This window comes from Pelobates fuscus, chromosome 1 (genome assembly GCF_036172605.1).
Source record: "Pelobates fuscus isolate aPelFus1 chromosome 1, aPelFus1.pri, whole genome shotgun sequence".
In the NCBI taxonomy this organism is placed as follows: domain Eukaryota; kingdom Metazoa; phylum Chordata; class Amphibia; order Anura; family Pelobatidae; genus Pelobates; species Pelobates fuscus.
The window spans coordinates 380,337,186-380,352,042 of NC_086317.1; the positions used below are offsets into that span (position 1 = coordinate 380,337,186).

Sequence of the window (14,857 nt, forward strand, 5' to 3'; positions counted from 1 at the left end):
AGCATTGAGTAATGCTTTCCTATGGGCGATTTGAATGCGCGCACGGCTCTTGCCGCGCATGCGCATTAGTAGCTGAGAGGTGGATCGGGGCGGAGGGATCCCCATCGCCAAGGGAGTCCGGCGCTGGAGAAAGGAAAGTGCTGAAGACACACACACTCTCACGAACAGACGCATACACACTAGCTAACAGACACACACATTTACTAACAGACACACACTCAGTGACAGACATACATACACACTCACTGACAGACAGACACATACATACTCACTTACAAAACACACACTCACTAACAGACACCAAACAGACTCAGTGACAGACGCACACAAACTAACACACTCAGTAACACACACACAGTAACACACTCACTGACACACACAAACACACACTCACTGACACAAAAACTAACACTAACACTAATACACACACTCTAACACTAACACACACTCTAACACACACACACACACACTCTCTAACACTAACACACTCTAACACTAACACACACACACACACAAACACACACTTTTTTTTTTAAATTTCATCCCCCAGCCTCCCTACCTTTGGGAGTGCTGAGGGGATTCCCTGGGGTCCAGTGGTGCTCCTGGGCTGCCGGTCAGTGGGTGGGCTGGCGGGCGCACGAGGGAGCACTCTCCCTGGCTGAGTGCTTCCTGTTCAGCTCCCTCGCGCGCCGCGTACTGATGCCGGAGCCGGAATAATACGTCATCTTCTGGCTCCTGCATCAGTACGCTGTGCGCGAGGGAGCTGAAGAGGGAGTACTCAGGGGAGAGCGTTCCCCCTCAGGCGCCCGCCAGCCTGTCTGCCCACTGACCAGTGACACCACGGCCAGCTTCGGGGGGCCCTGAGGTGGTCGGCTCCTGGGCCCCCCAGGAGAAGAGGCTGGCCACAGTGGGTACATACCGGGTTGCAGAGCGGCCGGGCCCCCTGTTGGGCCGTGCCCGGTTGCAGCCATGACCCCTGCAACCCCGGTATGTATGCCACTGGTTGCCAGTGTGCTGGCAAGGTGTAATTTTTGCACAGAATTTACTTCATGATGGTTGGAGTAACTCTATAACTCAAGATATATATGAAGGACAAATGTGCAGACATGAAAATTTGCAAAGTGAAAGATTGTTTGAGTAGAATAATAAGAATAATAAACACAAAGCAGTAAGACTTTGCATAATCATGCAATAGTCCACACGAGCAGGCTAAGGTAAGGAAAAAAAAATGCGGGAAAATCACACTTTATAAGCATGTGCATGAAAGCGCGGAGCCTGTATGAAATACAACAGTAAACTCCTTGAGCTTCGTAAGACACTTAGCTGGGCCTGTGATATATATATAGATAGATAGATAAAGAAAAGGGAAACGCGGCCAATGGTCCATATGGTATAGCTGGGGGATGCACACTATGCCAATCCAACTGCCCGGATCTGTCCCATTAGAAGCCTGAAAGTTAGGTATGGCAAAAGTAACCTTACCACTGTTTTTTGGAGGGGCCTGTTTGCCAGCCTCCTACCCTGGGACTATGGGCCCTGTGATAACCCATGTTCAAAAGTACTGTTTCTGCACCTTAGCTGCAGCCATCTTAAATTGTCCAGCAGTGTTTTGTCGTCGAGTGTATGGAACTGTTTTGGGCATGGGACCATGTGCACGCTGGGACAAAAATAAGACTTCCAGGAAATTCCTGAACCCCTGAACCGATTTTGGATATGCTGTTCACCCAGATCTGGGCGATGTGATTTTTGTGGGGATATGTTGTATTTTGGGGTACTTTTTGGGGTTTGTAAAAATGTATGTTTTTTTCTGCTTAGAGTTAATGGAGTTAGTCCATTGTCTTCATTAATTATATCACAGGCAGAGGGGAGGGATTGTGTACACTGTATGGGAGTGACTGAATGTAAAACTATGTTTTTATTATTGTCCACCTGGGTGGTAACCTTGTGGGGAAAACTATATAAAAGACCAACCTGTTCAATAAACCCTCAGATCTGCTGAGTTCCTGTTTTACTCTCAACATAGAGCCTCGTCTCATGTGTAGGGGGAAAGGCTGCATCTACTCTGGGGATTGCTATATCACTATACTCCCCAGGGATTATAACCACTAAGCTCTTTTAAGAGCTTGTTCCTGCTTCTCTGTCTTGGAGGAGTCGTTCACCCACTGGAACCTGGAGCCTTTCATAGGTCCAGGGTGGGTAGAGGACGGCGAGTTCCCAGCCAAGCTGTAATGCTGGATGTGGGGACTGCGGTGCTGATGGTGTCTGGTGAAGTGCTTGGAGTCCTCGGTAAGCACTAAGAGCATTTGTCGGTGGAGATACCCAACCGGGTTACAGGAAGCTCTGTTACATTAGGCTAGGGTGGAGAGCAGCACCAATGCAGCACTCTTCACAGATACCCTCTCTGTCTTTCACATTGGATGTGAAAGCGATGGCTGTGCTGGGGTTAGTCCCCTTGGTAGCCCATTGCCTAGAGAGGAAAAGAGGATGAATTGCAAGTGAACAAAGAGGGACACTTTAGTTTTAGGGAAGTGATGGGGGATGAGGCCAGAGGTGTTGTAGTTTCAAGACAGATTACTGTGAGTATTATTGCTGTGGAGCTCTGTTATACACTCAGACACACCAACCATATGGAGCGCCTAGAAAAGAGGGATATTAGGAAAGAAAAGAATGACAGAGAGATTTCGGCCAAAAATAGGGACCGGCCCTTCTAAATAGGCATGCTGAAGGCATTACTAGCAGAACAGCTTACTGAAACTTGCAGCAAGGAGCGGGAGCAACCGCCAAATGTAGTGGAACTCTGGTTCGGATCTGGCATAGCCATGATCCACTGAAACTTTATTGTGAGTGCTCTCGGTCTCAAGACCAGCAAACAGGGCACATTTTGGAGGGGAGATAGAGGATGTTGAGGTAGCCACCGACACCCTGGACTTGAGGGAGCACCATGAGCGTCAAAATGCGCTGTGGTTTTCGGTGACCAGGCACTTCCACCCAGCTGCCTGGAACTCTGCTCCGGATTGCAGAATAGTCGCGGCCTGCTGAAAACTCGACTTTAATCTAATTCGGGCTAGCCACCTCTGATCCGGGGAGCTTCATGGACAGAGAGGGTGCTCAGAAAAAAGCTTTCCGGGAATACCATTTGTTTGGGCATGTGGGCATAGGAGACTTTTTGCTGTTTTTGTTACCCAGTGCAAAGGTGTCTGGTCGCTAATTAAATTATCCATCTAGGTACAGACACCAAGGTGGAGTCTGTATGTGCAGCATTTCACTGTTATACTCTGCACATACTGAATTTAATGGAGTCTCTTCAACTAGCCTAGAAAAATTGTTTTAGGCTGGCTGATTTCAGGTTACATGACAGGATGGAATATGGAATGAAACATGAAAAAGGTACATTTAAACATCCAAATGGAAAAAATGCTGGGTATAGGAGAGCCCATATACAGACATTTAGGATGCAAAAGAAAAATATAAATGCAGAGATAGGGATAGATGGTACAAAATGAGCAGGTAAATTCAATAATAATATGAGACCATCAATTGTCAACATAACAGTAACTCTGTAAGAGAGAGAAAATGCTGGACAATAAAGGTAGTAGATTATGAGAGCCCTTGAGATGAGTGATTCCAATTAGGATTACACAATTAGACAATTACAAGATTAGGATTACACAAGTGAAGACCCATATAAGGCAATACAAATGCAATCCAGTCCAACCAACTGATGGCGCTGTATACAAGCACTGCAGGGCAGTTTAAACCATTAGGTGGCAGTGCAAATAAACACAGCAAAGGTGTGTCATCCAACACCCATGTTTTCTGGATAACAGTAACCTGTACTTTACAATCAGCATTACAAAGCAATACGTACATCATATACTGCTATCCCAAAATGTCATTTATACAGAAGAGGCACTCAAGAAGGCCACGTGCCCTGTTTTCCCATAGAAATTTGGATGCTAGCCACTGGGATGGCAGGTCCTTAAATGATGAAAATTCCCAAAACATAACTTCCGACTCGAAAGCATCCACGTCACCTAGGCGACCTTGGTCTCATCCTATTTGGAGTTGCAACGGTTATGTGGACCAATCAGAACTCAAGTAAACCTATATATAGTAAAAACAAAGAACGTTACCTGCGTTCTGGCCTAAATCTCTATGTACATTTAAACAAAATGGAGGCTCTTTAGTTTTATTCTAATGGCCATTTGAATATAAGCTCACCTGCCACATCATGGCAAGCCCCACCAGGTTGCCACCACACACGCTTGACATCATCTGAACCAAATAAGTTTATCTTGGTCTCATCAGACCACAGGACATGGTTCCAGTAATCCATGTCCTTAGTCTGCTTGTCTTCAGCAAACTGTTTGCGGGCTTTCTTGTGCATCATCTTTAGAAGAGGCTTCCTTTTGGGATGACAGCCATGCAGACCAATTCGATGCAGTGTGCGGCATATGGTTTGAGTACTGACAGGCTTACCCTGCACCCCTTCAACCTCTGCAGCAATGCTGGCAGCACTCATATGTCTATTTCCGAAAGACAACCTCTGGATATGACGCTGAGCATGTGCACTCAACTTGTTTGGTCGACCATGGCGAGGCCTGTTCTGAGTGGAGAGTGAAAAAAGCAGTAGTATACCAACTAACCACAAATAATCAATCTGCTAAATTGAAAGGGTCCCAGGTGAACCTCACTAACACCCAAAGTAGTAAAACAAGAAGCAACAAAGTGGAAACCACATTCAAATAAGCATACAATTAAAATACAACCTGGAAAATATATCCAAAGTAAGAATATTCTATGTGAGAATATAATGAAATCTGGAATGATAAAGAATATATATCATAGCGTAACACAGTAAAAATATAATAGTGAAATGTGAAGCAATTAATGAACTCCCAAACGAAAGTGAAAATCAGGCCTCTCACCCCCTGGGGTATATGTAGTATTGGACTTGATAGTAGATCCAAACATGTGTATGTCTTCAAAGAAATGGATAAAAAGAGCCATACATGGTGAAGTATGTACAGACATAAAGTAGTGGTAGGCATATCTCCACCCTCAGTGGAACTGGATGGCAGTATAGAAACTGAAAGCACAAATCCAATTGGAGCAGCAGAGTACAGGAGCAATAAATGAATATAAAACAAATAAAATAGAAACAATAAAAAAATTCCAATATCCAACGCGTTTCGTCCGAGATATGTGATATGTATCTTCAGGGATATGTGAGGATTCATGTGTAAAAGGACTTCTTATACCCATCGTAATCTTCTCCAATGCCGTTCACCGGCAGCGTGCGTTCCAAGCTAGAACGCAAAGACGTACTTCCTGTGACGTCCATCCGTCAAAATTCAAAATTGCCCATGCGTTAAAGCGGTCAGAGTTCTAAGCGCTCGAAAATCGGGCGCATCATAGCGCATGCGTAGAGACCTAAATATTAAAGAAGAATGTATACACAACTGGCGAAATGACGCCACATAGATTAGTAGAACAAGAAATAAAGATACTGATCTATAAAGCTACTAGAGTGGAACCTGTCCTGTGAAACCGCTGTATGGTCCTTCCCACCGTGCTGCAGCTCAGTTTCAGGGTTTTGGCTATCTTCTTATAGCCTAGGCCAGGGATAGGCAACGTTCGGCACTCCAGATGTTGTGGACTACATCCCCCATAATGCTCTTACACCCATAATGCTGGCATAGCATCATGGGAGGTGTAGTCCAAAACATCTGGAGTGCCGAAGGTTGCCTATGCCTGGCCTAGGCTATCTTTATGTAGAGCAACAATTCTTTTCTTCAGATCCTCAGAGTTCTTTGCCATGAGGTGCCATGTTGAACTTCCAGTGACCAGTATGAGAGAGTGTGAGAGCTATAACACCAAATTTTACACACCTGCTCCCCATTCACACCTGAGACCTTGTAACACTAACAAGTAACATGACACCAGGGAGGGAAAATGGCTAATTGGGCCCAATTTGGACGTTTCCACTTAGAGGTGTACTCACTTTTGTTGCCAACAGTTTAGACATTAATGCCTGTGTGTTGAGTTATTTTGAGGGAACAGCAAATTTACACTGTTATACAGGCTGTACACTTACTACTTTACATTGTAGCAGAGTGTAATTTCTTCAGTGTTGTCACATGAAAAGATATAATAAAATATCTACAAAAATGTGAGGGGTGTACTCACTTTTGTGAGATACTGTACATACAATCAAATACACGGTACACCTACACCAGCTGTGGGCCCAGGTGCTAATTTTGTCTGGGGGCCCAGGCCACTGTTAGTCCGTCCCTGCTACCTATTCCCATCAGCCTGTCCCCTAGTCTTCCATTAGTTAGGAAGTCTCTCAAAACACATCTCTTCAGACTAATCTATGGCCACCCAGAGTAACTCATATTTTCCAAACCTATCTCTCGTTCTCTCTTTCTTTTTTAAACATTCTTTATTTCTGCTTTTTTGTGTAAGTAACATAAGCAGAGAGATACAAAGACTCAATAAATCAATTCACCGTTCCTGTGGAACTCCCTTCCCTTTTCTGCTAGACGCTGACCCAGTCTCCACTCCTTCAAAAAATCATTAAAACTCACTTTTTCACAAAAGCGTATCCATTAAACTGTTAATGGCTCCCAACGGATTCCTCTCCTGCAACTGTCATTAAAAAACAAAACAAAAAAAAACACACTAAGTCTTCAGTGAATACAATTCTTCCAATCTACTTCCCTTACCTTTTGTGTCACTTTACCCCACTCCCTCTAGCATGTAAGTTCATTGAGCAGGGCCCTCAACCCCTCTGTTCCTGTGTGTCCAACTTGTCTGGTTACAATTACATGTTTTTTAGTCCACCCATTGTAAAGCACTTTGGAATTTGTTGGCGCTATATAAATATAATAATAATAATAATAATAATGCGATAATGAACCGCTAAGATTGGTAGAATAGATTCTCTATTTGCAACAAGTGTAGCATACTGCTCATGACAAGGTCTGGAGATCTATGTAGAATCCATACACCGGATTGTAGCTCTGTCCATTAGCCAGGGCTCCTATAGTGCAAAAAATGCCTGACCATGGCCATAGACTATGGGTAAGTAAAATGGACCAGATACTTGTTATAGAGTCACAAAACACCTGGATAGATATGGCTTTAAGAGTGCTGCAAAATTGAGTGTGAGGTCAATTGAGAAGGAGAATCAAGATAAAACTTTATCTCGCACTCTCTCTTTTTAATTCTGCTACTTCCCGTCCCTGTTGCTTGGTTGCTATCACCCACGATGCCATTCCTATTGTGTTTTTGTACCCCCACCTCATCTAGATTTTAAGCTCTCTTGAGCAGTATCATTTTTGTAATTGTCTCATAAATTTCCTCCATTATCATATTGTAAAGCTCTGCTGAAAAAAGTTGGCGCTATATAAATGCCATTAATAACAATAATAACCCAGTATGGTTCTTCTGAGAAGTGTTGAAAATTCTAAATGAATTCAAAGTGAATTTGAAATTCAAAGACAAAAAAAGGAGAACTGAAATCTCCAACTCAAATATGCTTCCAGTTTGGCTACTTTGACCTTGAACTTGCAATTTAGTTTGATTTCCTAAAATTAATTAGTAAAAATTGTCACTTTAGTAAATAACTATATATTTTATAATAAACAATGGATACTTGCAAAAAGCACAAAAAAGGGGAAAAGGGAAAAAAAAGGTGTTTTATTGCTTCCCCTTTGAAACACTACTGTGTTAATTATAAGCTACTGCTTCAACGCCTTAGTGCAGCTTACCCACTTTTGTTTAACACACCATGCACACACAATTAAACAGACAATCACATAAAAGGTGGAACAACATTTCTAAATTTGTGCACTAGGAATAAAAACAACTTTTGAATACTTATTTTGTCTTATGGTTTCTTTCTGAAAAATTCCCTGTATTTTCCAATGTATACATGAAAAAAAATAAAATGAAAAGACATATAGTGCATATGGTTTTAAAAACTAGGAGGCAACTTTATTAACTATAATTATTCTCCACACTCCATGTTTATTAGATTTTATATACCAGCTCTAGTTCCTTGTAATTATATACCCCCCAGTTCCTTGTAATTATTTGTAATTTTAAGTTTTTTTTCCAAGGGGCTAAAATCACCAAAGGGCTCTTCTTGAAGCTAAGAGGGAATCCTGGCGAAGGTAACTAGTTTGGGCACAGGGGTTCCGTTACAGGAATTTTTTCAGGAAGAACAAAATAATTATTCATAAGTGTTTTTATTCCTTACACACAAATTTAGAAACATTGCTCTACCCTTTGTGTGATTATCTGTCTTACATATATCATACATAATAAATTTTCCCAGGGAACACCTTACATGTGTGTAAACTTGACAACCAAAACAATTACAAGTGATAGATTTGCTTAATAAATTTGATAAACACGGTATAAAATCTTCCTTGACAAATTTAAATGCAGACAAATCACCCGTATTTGCATCATTAAATAGAAATGCCTTCCTATTCTTTCACAATCTGCTCAGAACAGGATTATTACCTTTAAACATATTGTAATCCTCAAACGAATCCAGAATTGATGGTTAATAGTGGGTGTAAATATATATATAAATATATATATATATATATATAATTAATAAAATTCTAAAGCTTTAGGATTATATTTATCCCAGACTTCAAACAGCATATTACTTATTAGTTCGGTTCGGTAGTGTGAGACAGGATTGCCTGCCTACTAGATAATAATAGATTAGAACATAATAGATACATAGAAGACAGAAAAAGCAATTACATTGACAGTTAAGCAATGGGATAAAAGAAAGGAGACAGAAGAGGGGAGGTTTAGAGATTTCGAAATGTTCTTTTGCATAATGCTAAGGATCCATAATACTTCACATGGAAGATATATGGGTAGACCTAAGTAATCTCACGTGTGTTTATCTACATGTGCTCTATAGAAGTGATATTTACACACAGTAAATCATTTTCAAAGGGTAGGCTATTGAGAACAAAATACACCTATTTGAGCAAATCAAACTTATTGACAAATTTATGTTTCAAACACAACATAATTATCATTGATCTTCAGAACTAAATGTTTATTTATTAAAGCAGGAATTGTGGACAATTTCCAAGATGATTGCAAACATTAGGCCAAAATAGCTATGATTGATAAATAATTGACAGTATTATACAAGAAACTAGAAACTGTCAGGGACTATGGTGGAGACGAGTTGATTTCTACATTTTAAAAAAATCTTGGCTTAGTCTTAGTGAATAACTCTGATTATGTAAATGTAATAGATATATTTAGTTTCTCAAGAACGATCTATAGTAATAATACACAAGTACCAATGATATTTATATCTTACAAGTTAAAGAATGTAATATTTAAAAAAGAGAAACTGCAATACAAACTGTCCTCCAGATTAAAATCTATGAAAATGTGTGGTTCTCTTTGTATATGGTGAAACCAAGACGATAGTAACTGTAAAGATTTGTTTGTTTTGTATGTTCTATAAATGTAATATGTGTTAGATTTTTCTTATGTTTCTGATTGGTTTATATACTATGGGAGCCAAGCTATCTACCAAGGCCCAAACGTGCATGTGAAAGAATGACTACATTTAGAAATGATATGGCAAAACTGAAAATGTACATCATATGGATTAATTGCTGATCATTGTCAGCTAAAATGTGTGCAAAATGTTAGTGCAAGCTGTGGAGAGCTGGACTTTTATTAAACACATACAGCAGAATTCACTAAACTGAGAATTATCTGGAATTTGCGATTTTAGACCAAAATTGTCAGGTTTCTATCCTGACAAGCAAGACTTTTCTGTTTATTACCACAGTTTAAATAAAGTTCCTGTTTTTCACCTCTAGTGGCCTCCCTGGCCACTAGTCACCTCGGACTCACCTGTATCATATGAAACAAAGTTCTGCTATAAATGGCCACGCCCAACAAAGCACAAAGCCTTTACATTGAAGTTGGTGTTCATACCAAGGACTTCAGATCCTGGCTCCTGTGAGAGAACCTGTAACTTACCTGCATTGCTTCTTACCTGAATTGCTACCACCCCTGCTGCTTACCAACTTGAATTATCTACAACTATACTTCTCTGCAATATCCTACCTACCTGATTTATACAACCCTGCTTCATACCTACCTGGATAACATACATCTCTGCAATATCCTACCTACCTGATTTATACCACCCTGCTTCATGCCAACCTGGATAACATATATCTCTGCTTTAACCTGCCTACCTGATTTATACAACTCTGCAAAATCATTATCTGGACATTGCTGAACACAATTTTTAACGGGGTGTTATTTTCTTTCCCTGACTCCTTATAGTTCTTAATACCTGTCCTATTATTCTTCCTATACTTTTATCCAGCTTTATTTGCACACTTGTTTGTTTTATATTTAGGGCATATTGCCTTAATGTTTATTTCTCCCTTTCCTTCTCATGATTTATTCTACACGTTATTGTCAGTATATTGATATTGGCAGACATTTTGTGCTAAGATAGAAATTAAAAGTGTATATTGCCAGAGTCACTCAGAACAGAGCTGACTCCATTTTGTATTTATAAGAACAAAAAGACACAGAATTTCTTTCTAGCTGTAACTCTATTCATTCAAGCCTGAGCTAAGGAATGCGTTATGTAAACAAGGCAATGATGTCTCACAAGAAGGGGGATGGAATACTATTTCTTAATGTTAGTGGAATAGAAATAATTTTAAACACAGACACAAGAACCAGATAACAGTTATAGATAATACTTAGTAATTAATTTTACTTTCTAAATCTTACAAAGTCCCATTGTAAGTAAAGGGTGAAATTAGGGTTAGGAGGTGTTTATTCCAGAATTACGATCGAAATTGCAGCCACGAAGACTGGGGAAATCCTTTGACATTGACAGGAATTAGATTTATGCAGTCATAAAATAGATAAAGTAATGACGTCAAAATCATCATCATTTTTAGTTAATCCATTCCAGGACAAGAGATTTTGGTTATGTAATTGTGCCATATGCTGACTAAAATCTAGATCAGGGGTCCTTAAACTCCGACCCCCAGATGTTGCTGAACTACAACTCCCATGATTCTTTGAATTACATAGATAGCCAGAGAATCATGGGAGTTGTAGTTCAGCAACATCTGGGGGGGAGGAGGGGGCTGAAGTTTGAGGACCCCTGATCTAGATGATGATGATCTGTAAGGTAGACACACCTTCAGTTCCCTATTCGTCCGATCAACTAATGACGTGCAGAGAGTTTGGCCCTTTAAAAAGTAAGGACAAAGGAGATTAAGGAAGACTTACATTCAGACCTTCAACTCTGGGACTGACACTCAAATCTGACATTCAAAGACTCATACTCTTTGACCACATTAAAACTCTCTTGGACACAACCCAAGAAACACTTCCTGGACATTTAAAATGTTACTATTACTTTCTAACCAACACCACTTTTCTATTACATACAATCCTATATACATCAATCATACTTGCATTCAAGCTCCTGGGACTATCTACTCATCTGATAAGAGCATCTACAACATAACTGGTAATTATGCTAGTTTTATTTAATTAAATTACATTTTATAAAAATTTTACTAATAGCAGCAATATATCTGGATAAATCTTGTCAGATTTCAATCATTAGAAATCTTAGTTAACTAAAGAATATATGGTTATAAAAAATTCCATTCCTGCAGGTGGATTAAAGATTACAATATATTAAAGGTAATATCTACCAACAGGGCCGCCACCAGAAATTTTGGGGCCCCTAACTGAGCTCAGGGTCTGGGCCCCTGGGGGCCCGCCTCCAAAACCGCCCACAGTAACCGCCTCCAAATCCCGCCCACAGGAATACACACACAGGCACAAGCACATTCACTGATACAAAAGGACACAGATACACACACACACACATACACTGATACATACTAACAGTCACACATACTGATACGCAGATAGGCATACATACTGACACACAAATACTGAGACATACACACATATACAGACACACAGGCGTACATAGTGACAGACACATACTAACGTAGATACAGACACACATGCATAAGGACATACAGACACAGACACATTCATAATGACATACAGACAGACATTCATACTGACATACACACATTCATACTGACATGCAGACATACATACACTAACATTCATACACACATAATGACATGCATACAGATAGACATACATGCATACATTCATACTGGCATACATACATTCATACAGACACTGACATCCATACATACACACATTTATAATGACATACATACAGACATACATTCATACTGGCATACATGCATTCATACAGACAGATAGACAGACATACATACACACATTCATAATGACATGCAGACATACATACACTGACATTCATACACACATAATGACATGCATACAGATAGACAGACATACATACAGATATACATACAGACATACATAGTTACATAGTTACATAGTTACATAGTTGCATAGCTGAAAAGAGACTTGCGTCCATCAAGTTCAGCCTTCCTCACATATGTTTTTTGCTGTTGATCCAAAAGAAGGCAAAAAAAAACAGTTTGAAGCACATACCCAGTTTGAAGTTACATACATACATTCATACTGGCATACATACATCCATACAGACACTGACATCCATACATACACACATTCATAATGACATACAGACATACATACACATACACATTCATACATACACACATTAATAATGACATACAGACATACATACACATACACATTCATAATGACATACAGACATACATACACTGACATTCATACACACACATAATGACATGCATACAGATAGACATACATGCATACAGACAGACATACACACATTCATAATGATATTCATACATACATACACTGACATTCATACACATAATGACATGCATACAGATAGACATACATGCATACAGACATACATTCATACAGACAGACATACACACACAGACACACAGACAGACATACACACAGATACACAGACAGACAGACAGACACAGGACAGACATACACACATACAGACATACAGACATACATAGACACAAACAAACACACAGACAGACACACAGACAGACATACACACAGACAGACATACATACACACAGACAGACATACACACAGACAGACATACATACACACAGACAGACATACATACACACAAACAGACATACAGACATACATACAGACAGACATACAGACATACATACACACAGACAGACAGACTGACAGACATACACACAGACAGACATACATACACAGACATACATACACACACAGACATACATACACACACACAGACAGACATACAGCCAGACATGCACACAAACAGACATACACACAAACAGACAGACATACACACAGACAGACATACATACACACACACAGACAGACATACATACACACAGACAGACAGTCATACATACAGACAGACAGACATACACACAGACATACATTCACACACACACACACACACACACACACACAGACAGACATACATACACACACACACAGACAGACATACACACAGACATACATACACACACACAGACATACATACACACACACAGACAGACAGACACACACACAGACATACATTCACACACACACACAGAGCTCATTTTCCAGCCACCCTCCTGTTTACCTTGTCTTTGCAGGAGGATGGCTGGCTGGGGCTGATGGGACTGGCAGTCGGCTGGCTCTCCCTCTTCATTGTCGGGCGGGCGCTCCCTCCTCCCGCGCGGCAATTTATTTTTTAAAGGGGCCCAGTCGCGCTATACCACGGCCACAGCGCTGACCGGGCCCCTGAAGATATGGGGCCCATCAGGTGGCCCTAAGTGCATGGGCCACCCGATGGGCCCCATCAGCGTGCGGGCGCCGGTGCAACTGCACCGGCGGCAGTTCCGCCGCTACACGTGGGGCCCGGGCGGCTGGGCCCCCCAGGTTGTCATCCCCTGATGGCTGATGGCGGCCCTGTCTACCAACAGATTAGCATGGCACATTTTATCCAGAAATAATGACTTGTTCTCAGGGGTCAAGTCCTGGGGAAAAAAGTGTGGGAACTCTCCCCCACCAAAAAAAAACCCACTCGTATGCATATATAAACGCGTGCACACACATACACATGCACTCAGACACTCACAGACGCACACACATACTCAGACACTCACACAGTGGTGTATTTTAATTTTGTGCTGCCCTAGGCATGACTATACCGGAGCACCCCCTAATCTAAATTTACCACCCCTTCCTGTCAAGGGCGCACCGCTTCCTGATTAAGAACCCACCCCTTCCTCTTTAGACTCCACCTTTTCCTGCTCCTTTTAAAGAAATACTATAGTGCCAGGAAAACAAAGCTGTTTTCCTGGCACTATAATTCCCTGTAGTTCCCCCCCTCCCTCATTCGACACTGATGGGGTTAAAATCCTATGGGTATTTAGCAGATGCTGGATGTCCTCATGCACAGGGGTGAGGACGTCCAGCATCAGTTAGGCGACTTTTGGTCACCTAACCACCCGAAAGTCCCTCTAGTGTCTGATAGACAGCCACTAGAGGTGGAGTTACCCCTCAAGGTAATTATTGCAGTTTCTGAGAAACCGCAATAATTACACTTGCAGGTTTAAGGGGACTGGGACACTGCACCCAGACCACTTCAATGAGCTGAAATTGTCTGGGTGCCTATAGTGTCCCTCTAAGCACACTCTCTGACAGACACCCACACTGGCAGATACACACTGACAGTAACACACACACTATGTGACAAACACACAGACGTCACTGATTTGACACACACACACATTCACTGACACACACTCAT

The 14,857-nt window shown here is 41.0% G+C and overlaps 1 protein-coding gene across 1 annotated transcript in view; it reads right to left on the reverse strand.

The window, feature by feature from the left end:
• LPAR6 (lysophosphatidic acid receptor 6) overlaps positions 1 to 14,857 on the reverse strand; it is a 282,034-nt gene that overhangs the window by 118,253 nt on the left and 148,924 nt on the right. The window lies entirely within an intron of this gene.